Source organism: Stigmatopora argus, chromosome 16 (assembly GCF_051989625.1).
Source record: "Stigmatopora argus isolate UIUO_Sarg chromosome 16, RoL_Sarg_1.0, whole genome shotgun sequence".
Lineage (NCBI taxonomy): Eukaryota > Metazoa > Chordata > Actinopteri > Syngnathiformes > Syngnathidae > Stigmatopora > Stigmatopora argus.
Genome location: NC_135402.1, coordinates 7208481 through 7220860, shown reverse-complemented (window position 1 = coordinate 7220860; position 12380 = coordinate 7208481). Strand labels below are relative to the sequence as shown.

Genomic DNA, 12380 nt, shown 5'->3' with positions numbered 1-12380 from the left:
GAGGAACTTATGTTTCTTGATCGGGCCTTTGATTGCTAACAACACGTGCACACACAAGTCAGGAAACAGAATGTAAAATATAGCAGATTTTATTCTACGTGTGTGCAGTAGGTTTTACTTTTTGACTGCCTTTGACGGCACTCGGACGTTTCGTCGAAGGACGTTTGGTCCCCGGATGTTTGGTCCCCGGATGTTTGGTCCCCGGACGTTTGGTCCCCGGACGTTTGGTCCCCGGACGTTTGGTCCCCGGACGTTTGGTCCCCGGACGTTTGGTCCCCGGACGTTTGGTCCCCGGACGTTTGGTCCCCGGACGTTTGGTTCCCGGACGTTTGGTTCCCGGACGTTTGGTCCCCGGACGTTTGGTCGACCGGACGTTTGGTAGAACGGACGGGGCGTCGACCGGAAGCGTGGCGGGGGGTGCTGGGCACAAGGCAAAGGACACCCTGAATCGGTGGCCAGCCAATCGCAGGGCACGAGACAAAGAACAACCCTTCAAGCTCACGCTCATATCTAGGGGCAATTTAGAGTGTTCAACCAACCTACTCTGCATGTTTTGGGGAAGTGGGAGGAAACCTGAGTACCTGGAGAAAACCCACACAAGCCCGGAGAGAACATGCAACACATTGAGGACCAACCGGGGATCAAACCCACGACCCCAGAACTGTTCGGCTGATGCGCCACCATTTTGAAAGAAAGAACGATCAGATTCTTCCCCAAAAAGGTATCATCAAACTATTTGAATTCAAGCTAGCCTTTTGCCAATGAAAACATCCATAGAAATGAATAGAATCTTCACGTAAAGCAACCTACCAAATTTGGTTTAGAGTATGTTGGTTAAATCTTATGGATTTACTGTTGGTTGTTGACAACAAACAATGGTAAAAAAAAATCCCCAACAGTCCTCGCTAAAGTCTGTGGAGGATTTTGATATTTTAGGGATTGCATTATTAATACCACACATGATGAACAACAAAAAAGGCTTTTGATGGGAGAGTCAGCTGGAGGTCTCTAACTGTTTTTGAAGCTGCTTTCCGGCCCCCTTTAGACTGTTAGGCTTTGAATGCCCTGTGCCTGGTTGGACTGCTGAATAGTCTACAAAAATACCCGCACTTTAAAATACTACAGTGCACTTGGCTTCCCTGCTGTCACATTGCATGGAGCGCATCAATAAATCACATATAGCCGCTCATCTTTTACAACACTTTACTTGAATGAAGTGAACACGTTGGCTGGAGGCAAGCCAGGCTCATAAAATATCTCCCTGATGTGCGGGTTGTTTCCCATCGCCTTTTCCTGCCTGCGGATCTGCATTACAATCGGACAAACACCCTGCAATAAGTCAGTTTGGAATGGTTTTCTGTTGCGTGGAAAGACAGAGTTTTACGAGCGATTTCTAAGGTGTTTTCGTTAGCCTCGCCTCTCTTCCATAGAATTAATTATTTATATAGGACAGTCATTTCAAATTCAATCCAGTGAGGAATCAGTAGAGGGTTTTAATGCAAAGCGCCATCTAATTGACTTGTAATAACGGCAGCCGTTATGGAGATCGGAGAACCTTTGCCTCCTTCAGAGGACAAACCCGGAGAATTCCCATCGGAGCAGCTTAATCAAGGCAATTCTAATTAGTCTTGTGCCGATGATGATGTTGAGTCCGAGACCTGGCTGTGTTGTATTGGCCAATGCTGATACTGCATCGATAAAGTCTCATTTTTTGTGAAAAACCATGGACTAGACTTTTTCACCTGATTGCGATCCTCTGAAAATGACGTGATCTCGAAAAGTACACTTTTTACAACATCGGCATGTTATTTTTAGTACGTCCCGATACCGATTATGGGCTGTATAGGTACCGATACTAGAAACGGTATCTGTGCAACTAATGATTTCTAATTAGCTTGGTTCAGGCAGATTAACTCAGTCGAAGAGCTCTTCCAAGACTGTTTGTTTATCTCCGAATTTGAGAGTGCTGCGTCATCTGTCAGTTAATCCTTTTGTCCGAGCTATTGCAACCTTGAACGTCTTAATTCCCCCAAGAAGCCGTCGAGTTAGTTCCGCCCGGTTGCTCCGCTATCTATTCAATATTATTCAGTTTTATGGTCAACGTTGTTCATATGACACGCTCCGTGTACATTTTGAAGTACTGTTTCGCTCCGTTGAGCCCAGTCACGAGGGGTGGTGACCTCTCACCCAACAGCTAAATGAGAAAGGCCCCAATGTTGTTTCAGCGTTAATTAACAAAGCAGGTATTATGTTCCTTTTTCAGTCCGCTTCACTGTGTCACTTGCCATCAAGCGCAGGAGCAGTAAAAAAAACAAAAACAAACTTAAACAAAAAAAGAAGCATCCTGACCCAACGCCAAAAGGTTTTTGTTTGTGTGACCACACAGTAGTCGGTTGAACTCTGACTTCTGCCATTTTAGATGGCAACATACCACTTAAAAATCCACTTTTGGGGGCAGGGTTTGAAGCTCTAAAATGCTATTGTGGGTTTTATCGATTGATCGTGGATTTAATCATCACTCCTCTTAACTAAAACACACGAGTGCAATTTTGGAATCCGTTTGTCAATTTTAGTTTAATCCGCATAAAAATCGTGCTTCCAGCATTATTTTTTCACCGACATCTTCACATTTCCATGTTTCAAAAGGAAAAAGAGGAACAACTTGTGTTTTCTCTATTTACTGCAACAAAGAGCGCACGCCTGGCCTCCCGTGGGAGTTCGCTCTCCGCAGGTTGCCTCTCCCAAGCATGTGAAGGTGACCCTCCACTGCACCCTTAAAGCAACCCCCCTTCATGTAACCTTAGCCTTCTGATAGTCAGACAGCAGCTCAACCCACCTTTAAACCACCTTCACCATCCCTCCCTGTCATCCTGGGGTTGCCATAGCGTCACCACGAAAACGCAAACAAAACACATTTAAGCCCACCCAATTATTTTTCTCTACTGCCCACCTGGTGTCAGATGACATGAAGATATTTTCCTCAGCCTCCATTGTCACATTCCCGTAGCTGCCCAGACAAGCTCAGAATTTAAAAAAACATACTAAAGAATGCATTCCGAAATGGGGACACTTAGTTTATAGTTTTGGTTATAATTTTTGTAATAATCATCTTAATTCATTTCTAGTTTCATAATACATAGAAAAAATGATAATGATTAATAATAATAACTAAAGAAGATGGAACATATGTGGATATCACTCTTTGGGTGATGGTCACACATGACTACATAAACCAAAATGTGATGATGGGGTTAATACTTTGTTTAGTTACCCAAAAATAATCACTTGCCCTGTTAAGTGTTCAAAGTTAAATATTAAAAATCGGATTTTTCTCTCCCCCTATTTGTGCTGTGAGCCCCCAAATACAAAGTAAGATATTCACAAAGGAACAAACTTCCCCATGGAAAACGCTATTGTATAACTAGTTGCTAGATTTCCTTTTTGCCCCCCCAAATAAAAGTAAGCTTTACTGGTATAATAACCGCAACGTTTAAAATAGGTGCAATTGCAGTACATACATTCATTTATCGCATAATAAATGGTGTAACACACTTGAAGAAATCTATTTATTTTACTGCATTGTATTAGATGATGCAAAAATTTGAATATTTTTTTTTTATTTCAGTAAATATAAATATTGACAAAGTGTCTGTGGGTTGTCATGTAACACACCAGTTGTCCAGTTTGTGACCAGGTGCATATTTTTGGCAGCAGCCAACCAACCGCTTTGCCTAAATACTTGACACACACATAAACACTTGGACAGGCTTACACACAAGGGTAGGCACACTGGCATAAACACACATACACACACACACACACACACACACACACGGACCCTTGGGGCCATCTGCCAAAAGCATTAGCAGTCTACTGATGTCTGGGTCAGAACAGGTCTCAGCTATCATAGCAACGGGGAGTGTGTAAGTGTGTGTCTCATTTACATTTACCACATTATCTAAGCAACCAAAACACATGCCGCTAATAAATAGTGATTGATTGCTTCAGATTTAAACATAAAAAAATTACCCTGCAAATGACACGACCAAAAAATATAAAATAACTGAATGCATAAAAAATAGTCCATTTAAACAATGTTAACTGTTGAAAAAAAGTTATGTAGATAAAGAGCAAAACATCTGCCCATTTTTTATTTTATTTTTTTTATCCCCCATTTGTGATATCAGTCCCCAAATACAAAGCAATACCTTCAAAAACAGACAAGCCCTTTCTCTTGGAGCAATTAATTAATTTAACTGGTTGCCAGATTACCGTTGGGCAAATAAGTAACCCAAAAAACCCCAAACAAACTTCAATTGTTTTTTTTCTTTCATTCACAATGAAAATTAAAATAAAGAAATTCAAAAATAATTGTTAAATCGATTTACTGGGTAGGCCTGGATTGACGTTTCAAAGCATAATGAAGAATTAGACCTTTATAAGTCATAAATTGTTAAATTACAAAAGAATGCGGTCTCATAGGATACCAGAGAAAGCCCCCTTAGATGTGCTGCCTCAGGCTGTTTAGATAGAACATACGAGGATGAGAAGCGTGTGAATCCTGCTTGTTTCCCAAATGCTGTTTCCCCTCTTGTCAGCCGACTTGTTTTTACCTCCTCCAAAGCCTTCAGATGACCTCACGCAGGTCAAGTCACGCTAAAGTGAACTTCATAAACACTTCACGTTGACTGTTTAGAATGGTAACCGAGCGTGAAGAAACGTTAGCTCGCCTGGTGACGCCGGCTCATTCAGCAATTGCTTGTCCAGACGTCTTTCTTGTTATTCATTTGCAAGATATAAGAAGGGGAAAATGCAAACATTTATAAATGTGTTGTTTTGCGTCTCAGTCGTAATGAAAGGATTTGGTGAGCTATCATCACAAACATGGAAAATTAAGTGTGCAATGCTAATTGTGCACCATTGTTTTGAATTCAATTCGCATTAAAATTGCTTCTTTTTTGACATTGGTTTTAATCAGAGTCATGTTTTGGCAACTTAACATGAGACTATTTCAAAACAGGTCTTGGGGGATGTTTTTCCGAGACCATTGTTGAAGGCAATCCAACTGGTTTTCATAACGATTAGATTTTGGAGTCTGAAAATGCAAACATTGGCAGACAGAGCCGGGGGGCTGCTCAAACAACAATTTAAACCATTTAAACCAGTTTTGCTTCAGGTATTTGTTTAACTGATTCGAGCACCCCAAAGCTGGAAACACAAATATTAAGGGTTAAGAACGCTGTCTTTAACTGAAATTGTACAATATAAAAAAAATGTTTTTGCTGCATGTTAACATGACTAATAAATGATTGAAAATAGAAATATTTGAACACTTAAAATCACTTTCAGGGGAAAATTGATATTGCCAGTTATTGTTTTTTTAATATATAAAACCAACATCCTGAAGCCTTAAATTGTGAATGTTTTTTAAACAAATACCAATTAACTTGTATGTTGCCCTTGACAGCACACTGAGTCAATAAGGGTCAGTTTCTTGATATTTTAAGGCTAATCATTTCCATTTGATTTTGAGGGACTTCCTTCATATTTTGGGCCTTTTTCGGGGCACTGGATAAAATGGATTAGGCAGCTAGCAGCAACAAACTCATTTAAATTCACAGCACATGTATGAAAAGAGCCACATGATTGGAGAATGTGCATACAAGTATTTGATGTCCATAGCATAATTTCAGAAAGTAGCAAGTACTCACTCCATGTATTTGTATAACAGTATTAGAAGACAAAGAATTACAACACAACTTGACATTTTGTCACAACTCATATTCATATTTATGTATTTCAGTGGGCTAAATTGAACCGAAATATATATTTTTTTCTCGATAAAACGCAAAAAAAGAGCAGAAGAAACTAGTCTTCTCATTTTTGCTGTCAAGTTCTAGCTTCTAAGTCAAGCCTTTGTCATGTGTATATGTCTGCAAGCTGACTGCTAAACCTTGAAATTCCACACAAGCTTGTCAAAGCCGCGTGCTGGCGAGTCAGTCAACAAAAGTCTCGCGAAGACCAGGTAGGAAATAGTCTGCAATCGAAAATGATGACAAGTGTGAGGGGGGAAAAGTGGGCTGACGACATGTTCTCTTGCCTTTGGATCTCTGAGACGGCATGAAAGCCAACGCAAAACATGTTGCCACCGTAAACTGGAGCAGACTCCTAATGAGGCTTTATTGTCTTTCCCATTTTGTAATCCCAGCCTGTGTTGTGTTTGGACCCTCTCTGCGTGTGCCTCATCTGAATTCTAATCAGCCTCATCGCACATTGCCACTCATTCATTGGCTCCCTCCAAGCCAAAATGGATTGGATGTCTAGTGCCATCAATGGAAAGCCAGTGAGTTCAATGGCGCCCTTGAAAAGGAGAAACTTTTTTGTAAAGCTTTCTCTGTCTCCTGTTTCCATTCTTTCCAAAAAATGGCATCCATTGAGTTTACAGGAAATGCCGCAATATCAATAGGAAGTGACCCACAGGATTTTACGCACCAGCAATGCACATACTCATGAAACTTCTTCCGAAATGACATTTTCCAATTTTTCATGTGTTTTCTCTTACATGGAAACATTGGACACAGGACATTGGAACTCCATCATTGCATCTTTTCTGAGTTTGTGCATTACTCAAACCACTAATGTTGCTTTTTTTTGCTCACTTTAGGACTGCTGGGAGTTTGTGCACTTTATCACCAGAACCTACATGACTGCGACTCTCTTGTTGGTAAGTAAAATGTGCTTTGTCAATGAGTTCCAAGCCACTAAAACATCAAAATACAAGTCATTTATAATGTAACAGTGACTGACACATCTGCCACTTAAAGCCATTACGATGTTAGCGGTCTGGAACACACACACACACAGACACACACTTTTCACTTTAATCAGTCAGTAGAGAGAGATTTTGCCCCGTGGGATTGTGGGGGAAATCTTGACTCGCTTCACTTGCACGTCTCCCAGAGATTATATTACCGGACAACGAAGTGATTACGAGGCACAAAATGGAGGCCAAATGTCTCTCATCTCATCTCGTTTACTGAACCGCTTTATCCTCATTAGGGTGGCAGGGGGTGCTGGAGCCTATCCCAGCTGACTAGAATTGCGTGTTCAAGTATTCAATGTATTGAGGGAGGCGATGAGGGGTGAATTTAAACTTAATTCATTTTTTTAATATGATGTTCATAATCATTAACCACTAATGGCGGCAATTAATCAACAGTGTTTGTATGGCGTGATTACATTTCTGTAATTAAAACGGCTTTCGCATCTGTATGATAACAACAGTTTATTTTATATTTGGCATAGTCTGATGTCATTTCATAAATTCTGCTAATTGAATTAGCCACTTTTCGCATTAGAGTGCGGTATAATCATCTGTTTTGTAATGCTATAGTTTGCATAGTGCTTAAATTAGAATGGAGTACGTCATGTAAATTTGATGGCGCTTTTGAGTTAGATGCTTGTTAGCATGGCTCTGAAAATACTTTTCATTACTAATTCATACATTTCCACCCTTTTTTGTCATTCAACTTTCATAATGCATTGCGTAAACTTTCTAAGGTCGGTTCTTTCGTGCTTTTAGCCCTGAAATTCTTTGGCGGAGAATTGACGCTTGGTTTTTTCTTCTTCTTTGCGGCAACTACAGTTGCTTGTTTACCCTAAAACTAAAATTGTTACAAATATGAGCGACGTCAGGCTTGCTGCGTTGGTAGGATTGAGATTTAGTTGCCATTGACATAAACGACAGCCTTTCCCGTATATTGTATTTTCTTTTTCTTGAATTTTCTTAGCTATGCATCTGTTTGGTTAGGGTGGGGGTTGAAGTAGTGTTTTCACGAAGAAATTCCAGTCTGGTTTTTAGAGCGACTTGTCATGTGTTGACAGAAAAGCCACAGGTGCCACTTTTTGGGGGGGTGTTTGACACTGGCAGAAAATGGTGGTTTCATTCATTCAAATGTTTGCTCACACTGGAAGCTTTGTCCTCAAGCTTATAAAGAGGAGTGGGCAAGGTTGGTGGGCACTTTTCAAGAATTAGCAGCCACATTCAACCATGACTGTATCCATTCTTAACTCTTTCAGCACCAGCGACAATGTTAGACGTCCAATCATATGCCTCCTTTCATCCCTTTGCTGTGAATTTAAATGAGTTTGTCATTCGTGGACATCCAGTCCATTTGATCGCTTCCAGCTCCTTCCAGTTAAAATGGACTGAAGGTCTATCGTTGTCAAGTATGTTAGGCCACGAGCGATTTCAGACATTTTAATTGATGTTTTGGTGTTCTTTGTGTATTTATTTAATTTTTTTGTATTGTACAGTGCGGCAAGACAAATACTAATACTAGATGTCAAATCAGGGCGGCAAAATATTGTGCCATGGGCTGCAATTGGCCTTCGGGCCACAAGTTCAAGAAAACTGACTAAAATGACATGAATAAAAACATTTAAGAAAAAAAAATCATAGTCCATGCTGGAAAGTGTTAATAATATATTTATGTATGTGATATATTAAATTATTAACAAAAATATGTGTAAATAATATTGGTCAAGAGGATTTATTGTCCTCACTAAGTTAAGAATACTTAACTAAAATGACGAAATTTCGACAAATAAGTGTTGTTTTAATCATTTGGAATCATTTATGAACAATGATTTAACAACTACTATTTCTTTGTTTTTTTCCCTTAAATTAATCCTTCTTGACATTTCATTTTTTGTTCTTTTACTCTAATTATCAGCCTCTCTATGGGAAAAAAACACACACACACCAATGAGTCCATCCTAAAGAGATGTAGAAGGAGTTTCCCTTCCTCAATCAGGTGCAATCGCACTTGAGAGCAGGCAAATTTTGCCATCATGCTGGAGACAGACGGCGCAGTTAATCAAGGCTGACTTGAGCACTTGTCATGCTGAGGAGGAATGCTGCTCTTGACTCTCATCGCCTTTGAGGATAATTGCTACTGATTAGTGCCCCTCACTGTGCGTACTCACTGATGAGGAAAGACACACACACACTCGGTTGTCTCCCAATGGAAGACAAGGCCCCGTGCATTCAAAACACTCATTATCTGCTCCAGTACCTGTGGAGGAGGAGGCTTGTTTATTTGGACTGTCTCTTTAAGGAGACATTCCAGTGTTTTTTTCCCCCCCTCTTGTTCTCATTTTTCCCACACTGATGCGGTAGTCCAATGACCTTTTAGAGTTTTGGCAGATAAGTTGGTGCGTTGAGAAAAAAAATAAAGCAACAATGCATTACAGGCATTCCTATGAGACATGCCGAGGCATGTTTGAGGAGACTAAGTCCCCCGTCCCACACAAACCTCGACATCTAATTTGGTAATGTGGGTGTACGTGACGTTGTTTTCAGTTAAAATAGTGTTTCGATTACGCCACTTTCAGTTGAAAGCTGTTCAGTGATGTGCTCTTGGTTGTTTGTTATGTTACTGCATATTGTAAATAATCTCGATAGATCACCATAGATATTAGCTCCTTTTTAATTGAAATGGCTGGATGGAATAATTATATTTTAGTACCATTGACGGTGATAGACGTCCATACACTTAAATTTAATTCCAGTTCACTTAAAATATGTGTTCTGCTTACTTCAAATTTTAAGTGTTTGACAGTAGTATTTTCGTTCTTCATCAAAACTTGCTAATATCAAGCGAAGTAGGTTAATATTTTTCTGAAATGTTTCTGCTAACATTTAAGAGGCTCAAGGCTTTACATGCTAATTAATTGCAGACTTATTTTTGCCTGTAGATTAGGTTATCTCAGCTTGTCATCACACCCTTTTACCTGGTAGTTGCACACAAATGCTTGTATTTTTATTGTACATTTATCACTAAGCTATTTATGAACATACCATACTTTTTACTGACCAAAAAAAGAGCTCATACTTTTAGTTTTGCATTTTTCTTTCATTTTAACAAAACCTTGGAGGAACCTGCCCTTGAACCATAAAAAAATGTTTTTCATTTTCTAAATGGAGCATCCTTAATCTGACCAAACTTTAGAAATATTTCCATTTCCATCAAAACTAGGAGAAAGTTTTGACATGCTATGAAAAGATCAAATACTCCGTCACGAAAGACAGGAAGAAAATGCAGTGATAAGAGCGCTAGGGAGTGCATTTGCAGTAAGACAAGCGAGGGAGGCAAGGGAAGAGGGAGCGAGAGAGGGAGAGGCCAGTCTAGAATGCTGAATCAGCTCCCACCACCCCACCATCCATCCCAGAGTGTCCCAGCGGGTATGGTTTCTGGTTCCATGTAACACAAAGGGGGTTGGGGTGGTGGTCTCAAGGCAACAGAGTGGGCGTCAAGTTACTAGGGTGGGGCTGTATGACTCTTGAAACCATGAAGAATAACACTCACCTAAGGTTAAAGCATTTCTACCTATGAAAATACCAACACCATTATTATTGGGTGTATCTAAATGGCTAAGTAGCTCCTTTTCCTAATTCTATGAATTTAAATGCGTTCGTCAATTGGAGACGTCCAATTCATAGTCTGAATTGTCTGCCAAGAATTAAATATAATGAGGGACGTCCCTGTTGGTCCGTTATACAGAATATGCATATTTCCAATCAGGGAAATTGATTAAACTTATTAAACTCTGGCGTTTTCATCCCGCCCGTCTTTGTCGAAACAATGGGGGGCGCCGCATGGAAGGTTGAGGGTTTCACATATGACAGACTGAAACTGGTGTGACTCAGAGGAGCAGTTCTTATTCACCTGCAGGAAGGAAGTGGATGAATGCCAGGAAATGAGGCTCACTCAAAGAAACCAACGGCTGTTGGGACCTTGAAAATCTATTTGAGGCAGATAGTTTTCCTTTCAATGGGTATTTTAATGATACTATACATTTTCTTATTTTACATAAGCCATAACACTATAGATTTACATGAGGTTTCAGGGAATGAGTTTATTAGTGTTATTATTATTTTTAAAACAAAACATAGTTCAGAACACATGCCTGGAAACCCATATAAGACAGACATTTCAGTTTGATTTGTGTAAATTTGACAGCACTCGATGACCAAATTCTTTTGAGACCTCCCCGTATAAATTAATTGGATGTCTATTGTTGTTGTTGGACGCTTGATTTAAGAGGTTGCCACTTGAAAATAAGCCCTGCGAGTTGAATTCTATCTATTTTGTTGTCTTTTTGTGTGCTGATAAAAGGCTTCAAGGTCCAACATAAGAAAAACATTGGAATTCCACTCTGAGGAAATACGGCATTCTTTTTTTTTCCCATGCATGTGCGAAAGATAAGCCTCCAAAATGAGTAGTCCGTCTTCCCTCCGGCATGCATTCATCTACAACACAATCACACAATCATTTCTAAACCCTCCCAGTCTCACTCTATCTGCATTTCTATCTACTTTGTCCTTCATTGCTCCTCTGTGCGCTTCCACTTACAATTTCTCACCTCCTCTTCCACTTCTGCACAGGAAAAAAACTGAAAATTCAAGGTTTTTTGCTCCTTTGTTGTCAACATGTCACTATAAAATCTTTTTTAAAGTAATATGTATATGAATTAAATCGATGCTTGCACAGTAATCACGTTGTATGACATTGAGATTCTTCCTGTTATTTATGTTCAGGCACTTGTTAAACAAAGAAGAACATGCCTCAATAGAAAGCTATTAGGGAATTTAGGGACACTTTTACTCAGTAAGTAGCTAAAGGCTTTTCTTATGAACTCAGCTTTTTCTTAGCTTTAACCTATCTGTGTTGGTTGCATTGAAGGTTACAAAGATAGTTTTGGTTTTAGAACTGGTACATGTTCCTATAAGCAATAATGTTATTTTGACTTGCATCTGTTTTTTAGTATTATTGATGGTATTGTTAGTATTTAAATATTTGCTGCTGATTAAAAATATGTCTATCTTTTAATGTGCTCATTTAAAAGTGCATGTATACATTTTGGGAGCATCAACAAGATCTTTTTTTTAAATATACCAAGCAGGCATTTTAAAATAAGCGCATTTCATGTGACATTATGTTGTGATACATTTGCAATGCATTTATAGTCAGGCACGCTTACACAAGCGCTAACAGATTGTCATGGATGGAATTGGGCCCAAACTAATGTCATGGACAGGTAACAATATCATTGATCGAGATGATGTAAACCGTCAGGTGGGAAGATGCCAAAGCCAGCTGGCTTCAAGCCCCCTTTGACGCGTTACCTGCCCAGGTGTTACCTCTCTCGGGGAGGCAGAGCGGGTGTTGCATTCTTATCGTATTTGTGTGTGCGCCAGAAGCACAAGGCAACACTTTCAAGTCTGTTTTCGGTGCCAGTGTGTGCGTGTGGAGTCATATCCACGTCGAGGTGTCCCCGTTGTGGCAGGCCTTGGGTGGGTTTAACTTTGAAAAACA

At 39.8% G+C, this 12380-nt stretch overlaps 1 protein-coding gene across 1 annotated transcript in view; it reads left to right on the top strand.

The window, feature by feature from the left end:
* tmem38b (transmembrane protein 38B) overlaps window positions 1-12380 on the top strand; it is a 46330-nt gene that overhangs the window by 22120 nt on the left and 11830 nt on the right. The window contains exon 4 of the mRNA XM_077622515.1: window positions 6665-6724. The gene's annotated coding sequence lies outside the window, so the exon portion shown is untranslated. The remainder of the gene's footprint in view (window positions 1-6664; window positions 6725-12380) is intronic.